The 7,500-nt window shown below is 55.6% G+C and overlaps 3 non-coding genes across 3 annotated transcripts in view; all 3 read left to right on the plus strand.

The window, feature by feature from the left end:
• Positions 1-3,438: 3,438 nt before the first annotated feature.
• Positions 3,439-5,347, plus strand: LOC126430575 (small subunit ribosomal RNA). Its single transcript, XR_007577226.1, has one exon. It is a non-coding gene; the product is annotated as a small subunit ribosomal RNA (ribosomal RNA).
• Positions 5,348-5,698: 351 nt separating this feature from the next.
• On the plus strand, positions 5,699-5,853 carry LOC126430564 (5.8S ribosomal RNA). Its single transcript, XR_007577216.1, has one exon. It is a non-coding gene; the product is annotated as a 5.8S ribosomal RNA (ribosomal RNA).
• A 188-nt stretch (positions 5,854-6,041) lies between these two features.
• The window catches only part of LOC126430579 (large subunit ribosomal RNA), a 4,223-nt gene continuing 2,764 nt past the window's right edge, over positions 6,042-7,500 (plus strand). Inside the window, exon 1 of the ribosomal RNA XR_007577229.1 lies at positions 6,042-7,500. This exon is cut by the window's right edge and continues 2,764 nt beyond it. This is a non-coding gene — a ribosomal RNA (large subunit ribosomal RNA).

Genomic DNA, 7,500 nt, shown 5'->3' on the forward strand with positions numbered 1-7,500 from the left:
GCCGTAACCTAACCCATGTTGTGCCTTAACCTAACCCATGTTGTGCCTTAACCTACCCCATGTTGTGCCTTAACCTAACCCATGTTGTGCCTTAACCTAACCCATGTTGTGCCTTAACCTAACCCATGTTGTGCCTTAACCTAACCCACGTTGTGCCTTAACCTAACCTACGTTGTGCCTTAACCTAACCCATGTTGTGCCTTAACCTAACCCATGTTGTGCCTTAACCTAACCCATGTTGTGCCTTAACCTAACCCATGTTGTGCCTTAACCTAACCCATGTTGTGCCTTAACCTAACCCATGTTGTGCCTTAACCTAACCCATGGTGTGCCTTAACCTAACCCATGTTGTGCCTTAACCTAACCCATGTTGTGCCTTAACCTAACCCACGTTGTGCCTTAACCTAACCCACGTTGTGCCTTAACCTAACCCACGTTGTGCCTTAACCTAACCCACGTTGTGCCTTAACCTAACCTACGTTGTGCCTTAACCTAACCCATGTTGTGCCTTAACCTAACCCATGTTGTGCCTTAACCTAACCCATGTTGTGCCTTAACCTAACCCATGTTGTGCCTTAACCTAACCCATGTTGTGCCTTAACCTAACCCATGGTGTGCCTTAACCTAACCCATGGTGTGCCTTAACCTAACCCATGTTGTGCCTTAACCTAACCCATGTTGTGCCTTAACCTAACCCATGTTGTGCCTTAACCTAACCCATGTTGTGCCTTAACCTAACCCATGTTGTGCCTTAACCTAACCCATGTTGTGCCTTAACCTAACCCATGTTGTGCCTTAACCTAACCCATGTTGTGCCTTAACCTAACCCATGTTGTGCCTTAACCTAACCCATGTTGTGCCTTAACCTAACCCATGTTGTGCCTTAACCTAACCCATGTTGTGCCTTAACCTAACCCATGTTGTGCCTTAACCTAACCCATGTTGTGCCTTAACCTAACCCATGTTGTGCCTTAACCTAACCCATGTTGTGCCTTAACCTAACCCATGTTGTGCCTTAACCTAACCCATGTTGTGCCTTAACCTAACCCATGTTGTGCCTTAACCTAACCCATGTTGTGCCTTAACCTAACCCATGTTGTGCCTTAACCTAACCCATGTTGTGCCTTAACCTAACCCATGTTGTGCCTTAACCTAACCCATGTTGTGCCTTAACCTAACCCATGTTGTGCCTTAACCTAACCCATGTTGTGCCTTAACCTAACCCATGTTGTGCCTTAACCTAACCCATGTTGTGCCTTAACCTAACCCATGTTGTGCCTTAACCTAACCCATGTTGTGCCTTAACCTAACCCATGTTGTGCCTTAACCTAACCCATGTTGTGCCTTAACCTAACCCATGTTGTGCCTTAACCTAACCCATGTTGTGCCTTAACCTAACCCATGTTGTGCCTTAACCTAACCCATGTTGTGCCTTAACCTAACCCATGTTGTGCCTTAACCTAACCCATGTTGTGCCTTAACCTAACCCATGTTGTGCCTTAACGTAACCCATGTTGTGCCTTAACGTAACCCATGTTGTGCCTTAACCTAACCTATAATGTGCCTTAACCTAACCTAAAGTGCGCCGTAACCTAAACTATATTGCGCCTTAACCTGACGCACGTTGTCGCTGAACCTGCTCTGTAATTGTTATGCAACCCGTTAAAGTAGTGTAGTGTTGCCTAACCGCAACCCTCGCAATATAGTTCGCTACTCGCACTGCCCGGTCCCCTGTGTATCGCGTCATGTTAAACACCTTGCAGGTGTTGCTGACTTTCCACATGCTCCTGCTATACACTGTAGTGTGGATAGCAGCAGGACGTACATGCCCCCCCCCCTTCCCCCCTGCCTTCGCAAGCTGGTCGGTGAGAAGTTTGCATGTTCAATGCCCTTCGCATGCCGACGTACTCAGCCTACGTTGTGGTACGGCCTGTCACCTGTCCGCCGATGTACGCAAAACCCACAAACTGTACTGCACATTGCTCCGTATGTACTGAATGATACATCGTGGCCCATGTGACCGTATGACGACAGCGCCTAGCAACGGCGGACCATACAGTCCAAATATTGTGCACGCAGCTACGTGTCGTCTCCCTATAAGAGCTGGATTGCAGTGTGGTACGCCATACAGACGTGTGGGAGGAACGGACGCCCTGGATGGCGATCAGCATGAGCAGTCTGTTGATGTAGTGGAGCGTGTATTCGGACGTAGTCGTCTCTTCTCACACACCGTGATAGCATGTTGCACCGCGTTCCACATCTGCGACATGCTGCAGAGGCGGGCTGACAGTCGTTCGCGCAATGGACACCGCATACGTACGGGGTCTACCTTCCACGTGTTCTCTAGGCGTGCACATGTTGTTGCGTCTATGTGGGCAGACGTAGTGTGTTGTGACACCTGACACAGGCATGCAATACTCGTTGCAAATGGCGATGGACGTGTACGTTTGCTGGTGACGTTACGCAAATGAACAACCGGTAACCCGTTGTGGTGCGGTTGTTCTCGCTAGAGGTGAATCAGTGTTGGCGACGATCGGTCGAGCTATTAACCGGTTGTTTCAGGGATACCCACCATGCCCACGAACGTGAAAGGGGACCCACCATGCCCACGAACGAGAAAGGGGATCTGGGTGTGAGGCGATACGCGGCGGTGGCTGGGTGGGACCGTCCCCGGCCGGTGAGGGGGGGCCGCCCGGCGTGCTGGCAGCGCGGTGCGTGGGCGCACGCGCTACAGCCGGCTGGTGGGGGCGGCCGGTGGCAGGCGCGCCGGCCGACGGACGCGGCAGGCGGCGCAGCTGCGCGCCGGCGCCCCCTGCTCGCGGCGCCTTGCGGCCAAAGTAGGTCCTCGCGGGCCCGGTGCGAAGCGCGGTGGCCATCTGCAGTGTGCTGGTCCGATTGAGGACTTTGTGCGCTGAGGATGCGCCGCCGCCCGGCGCTCGGCGCCGCGACGCCGTCTGCTGCTCGGTCGCCCCAGCGGTTCTCGCAGGTGGTTTGTATCGCAGCTGTGCGGACGTGTTGGCGCGTGCGCTGTGCTGGGAGAGTTCGCTTCGGCACCCAAGTAGGGCTTTTGTCCTTCTGTGGCGCTGGCGTTGGAGCTGCCGGTCACCGTAGGTGGCGCGTGTTGTCTCCCGCCGGCAATGCCACGACAGCACGCTCCCGGGCCTCTGTCGGCAGCGGCAAGCTCAGTTGGGAGCACGGGTGGTCGCACCTAAAGCGTCTACTCGCCTAACTCCGGGCGATTGCGCCTCTCTCGAACCCGACCAAGTACTTAGGACGGCGCTGCGCGCCGCCGGGACCTGAGAGGGTTTCGAGGTGTGTTGTGCAGGGGAGCTCAGCCTCCTCCTGTTTGCAGAATAATTGAGCGGACGCTTGCGTGTTCGCGCGGGCCCCCGGGACACACTCCCGGGCGGCCGGCTGCTCAGCTCTAGTTGACGCAGCTCCCTGGTTGATCCTGCCAGTAGTCATATGCTTGTCTCAAAGATTAAGCCATGCATGTCTCAGTACAAGCCGCATTAAGGTGAAACCGCGAATGGCTCATTAAATCAGTTATGGTTCCTTAGATCGTACCCACGTTACTTGGATAACTGTGGTAATTCTAGAGCTAATACATGCAAACAGAGTCCCGACCAGAGATGGAAGGGACGCTTTTATTAGATCAAAACCAATCGGTCGGCTCGTCCGGTCCGTTTGCCTTGGTGACTCTGAATAACTTAGGGCTGATCGCACGGTCCTCGTACCGGCGACGCATCTTTCAAATGTCTGCCTTATCAACTGTCGATGGTAGGTTCTGCGCCTACCATGGTTGTAACGGGTAACGGGGAATCAGGGTTCGATTCCGGAGAGGGAGCCTGAGAAACGGCTACCACATCCAAGGAAGGCAGCAGGCGCGCAAATTACCCACTCCCGGCACGGGGAGGTAGTGACGAAAAATAACGATACGGGACTCATCCGAGGCCCCGTAATCGGAATGAGTACACTTTAAATCCTTTAACGAGTATCTATTGGAGGGCAAGTCTGGTGCCAGCAGCCGCGGTAATTCCAGCTCCAATAGCGTATATTAAAGTTGTTGCGGTTAAAAAGCTCGTAGTTGGATTTGTGTCCCACGCTGTTGGTTCACCGCCCGTCGGTGTTTAACTGGCATGTATCGTGGGACGTCCTGCCGGTGGGGCGAGCCGAAGGCGTGCGACCGCCTCGTGCGTGCTCGTGCGTCCCGAGGCGGACCCCGTTGAAATCCTACCAGGGTGCTCTTTATTGAGTGTCTCGGTGGGCCGGCACGTTTACTTTGAACAAATTAGAGTGCTTAAAGCAGGCAAGCCCGCCTGAATACTGTGTGCATGGAATAATGGAATAGGACCTCGGTTCTATTTTGTTGGTTTTCGGAACCCGAGGTAATGATTAATAGGGACAGGCGGGGGCATTCGTATTGCGACGTTAGAGGTGAAATTCTTGGATCGTCGCAAGACGAACAGAAGCGAAAGCATTTGCCAAGTATGTTTTCATTAATCAAGAACGAAAGTTAGAGGTTCGAAGGCGATCAGATACCGCCCTAGTTCTAACCATAAACGATGCCAGCCAGCGATCCGCCGCAGTTCCTCCGATGACTCGGCGGGCAGCCTCCGGGAAACCAAAGCTTTTGGGTTCCGGGGGAAGTATGGTTGCAAAGCTGAAACTTAAAGGAATTGACGGAAGGGCACCACCAGGAGTGGAGCCTGCGGCTTAATTTGACTCAACACGGGAAACCTCACCAGGCCCGGACACCGGAAGGATTGACAGATTGATAGCTCTTTCTTGATTCGGTGGGTGGTGGTGCATGGCCGTTCTTAGTTGGTGGAGCGATTTGTCTGGTTAATTCCGATAACGAACGAGACTCTAGCCTGCTAACTAGTCGCGTGACATCCTTCGTGCTGTCAGCGATTACTTTTCTTCTTAGAGGGACAGGCGGCTTCTAGCCGCACGAGATTGAGCAATAACAGGTCTGTGATGCCCTTAGATGTTCTGGGCCGCACGCGCGCTACACTGAAGGAATCAGCGTGTCTTCCTAGGCCGAAAGGTCGGGGTAACCCGCTGAACCTCCTTCGTGCTAGGGATTGGGGCTTGCAATTGTTCCCCATGAACGAGGAATTCCCAGTAAGCGCGAGTCATAAGCTCGCGTTGATTACGTCCCTGCCCTTTGTACACACCGCCCGTCGCTACTACCGATTGAATGATTTAGTGAGGTCTTCGGACTGGTACGCGGCATTGACTCTGTCGTTGCCGATGCTACCGGAAAGATGACCAAACTTGATCATTTAGAGGAAGTAAAAGTCGTAACAAGGTTTCCGTAGGTGAACCTGCGGAAGGATCATTACCGACTAGACTGCATGTCTTTCGATGTGCGTGTCGTGTCGCGCAACACGCTACCTGTACGGCTCGCAGTAGCTGTGCGCCGCGTGCGGAACCACGCGTTCGTCTCAAAACTAACGGCAATGTTGTGTGGTACGAGCGCTGAAGCGCTGGAGCGGCTGGCCTGCGGCACCTGGCGCCTGGCGCCGGTTTTGAATGACTTTCGCCCGAGTGCCTGTCCGCTCCGGTGTGGAGCCGTACGACGCCCATCGGCCGTGAGGCCGTTGGACACTGAACGCTGGAACAGGGGCCGCCACACGCCTCAGTCCCGCCTATGCAACTGTCTTGAAAGAGATAGTGGAAACTACGAAAAGATCACCCAGGACGGTGGATCACTCGGCTCGTGGGTCGATGAAGAACGCAGCAAATTGCGCGTCGACATGTGAACTGCAGGACACATGAACATCGACGTTTCGAACGCACATTGCGGTCCATGGATTCCGTTCCCGGGCCACGTCTGGCTGAGGGTCGGCTACGTATACTGAAGCGCGCGGCGTTTGCCCCGCTTCGCAGACCTGGGAGTGTCGTGGCCGCCTGTGGGGCCGGCCGCGTCTCCTTAAACGTGCGATGCGCGCCCGTCGCCTGGCGGTTCGCATACCGGTACTTACTCGGTAGCGTGCACAGCCGGCTGGCGGTGTGGCGTGCGACACCTCGTACAACGACCTCAGAGCAGGCGAGACTACCCGCTGAATTTAAGCATATTACTAAGCGGAGGAAAAGAAACTAACAAGGATTCCCCCAGTAGCGGCGAGCGAACAGGGAAGAGTCCAGCACCGAACCCCGCAGGCTGCCGCCTGTCGTGGCATGTGGTGTTTGGGAGGGTCCACTACCCCGACGCCTCGCGCCGAGCCCAAGTCCAACTTGAATGAGGCCACGGCCCGTAGAGGGTGCCAGGCCCGTAGCGGCCGGTGCGAGCGTCGGCGGGACCTCTCCTTCGAGTCGGGTTGCTTGAGAGTGCAGCTCCAAGTGGGTGGTAAACTCCATCTGAGACTAAATATGACCACGAGACCGATAGCGAACAAGTACCGTGAGGGAAAGTTGAAAAGAACTTTGAAGAGAGAGTTCAAAAGTACGTGAAACCGTTCTGGGGTAAACGTGAGAAGTCCGAAAGGTCGAACGGGTGAGATTCACGCCCATCCGGCCACTGGCCTCCGCCCTCGGCAGATGGGGCCGGCCGCCCGCGCGGAGCAATCCGCGGCGGGGTCGTGTCCGGTTGCCTTTCCACTCGCCGCGGGGTGGGGCCGTTCCGGTGTGCGGTGGGCCGCACTTCTCCCCTAGTAGGACGTCGCGACCCGCTGGGTGCCGGCCTACGGCCCGGGTGCGCAGCCTGTCCTTCCGCGGGCCTCGGTTCGCGTCTGTTGGGCAGAGCCCCGGTGTCCTGGCTGGCTGCCCGGCGGTATATCTGGAGGAGTCGATTCGCCCCTTTGGGCGCTCGGGCTCCCGGCAAGCGCGCGCGGTTCTTCCCGGATGACGGACCTACCTGGCCCGGCCCCGGACCCGCGCCGCTGTTGGCTCGGGATGCTCTCGGGCGGAATAATCGCTCCCGTCAGCGGCGCTTCAGCTTTGGACAATTTCACGACCCGTCTTGAAACACGGACCAAGGAGTCTAACATGTGCGCGAGTCATTGGGCTGTACGAAACCTAAAGGCGTAATGAAAGTGAAGGTCTCGCCTTGCGCGGGCCGAGGGAGGATGGGGCTTCCCCGCCCTTCACGGGGCGGCGGCCTCCGCACTCCCGGGGCGTCTCGTCCTCATTGCGAGGTGAGGCGCACCTAGAGCGTACACGTTGGGACCCGAAAGATGGTGAACTATGCCTGGCCAGGACGAAGTCAGGGGAAACCCTGATGGAGGTCCGTAGCGATTCTGACGTGCAAATCGATCGTCGGAGCTGGGTATAGGGGCGAAAGACTAATCGAACCATCTAGTAGCTGGTTCCCTCCGAAGTTTCCCTCAGGATAGCTGGTGCTCGTACGAGTCTCATCCGGTAAAGCGAATGATTAGAGGCCTTGGGGCCGAAACGACCTCAACCTATTCTCAAACTTTAAATGGGTGAGATCTCCGGCTTGCTTGATATGCTGAAGCCGCGAGCAAACGACTCGGATCGGAGTGCCAAGTGGGC

This window comes from Schistocerca serialis, unplaced genomic scaffold (assembly GCF_023864345.2).
Source record: "Schistocerca serialis cubense isolate TAMUIC-IGC-003099 unplaced genomic scaffold, iqSchSeri2.2 HiC_scaffold_1051, whole genome shotgun sequence".
NCBI classification, from domain to species: domain Eukaryota; kingdom Metazoa; phylum Arthropoda; class Insecta; order Orthoptera; family Acrididae; genus Schistocerca; species Schistocerca serialis.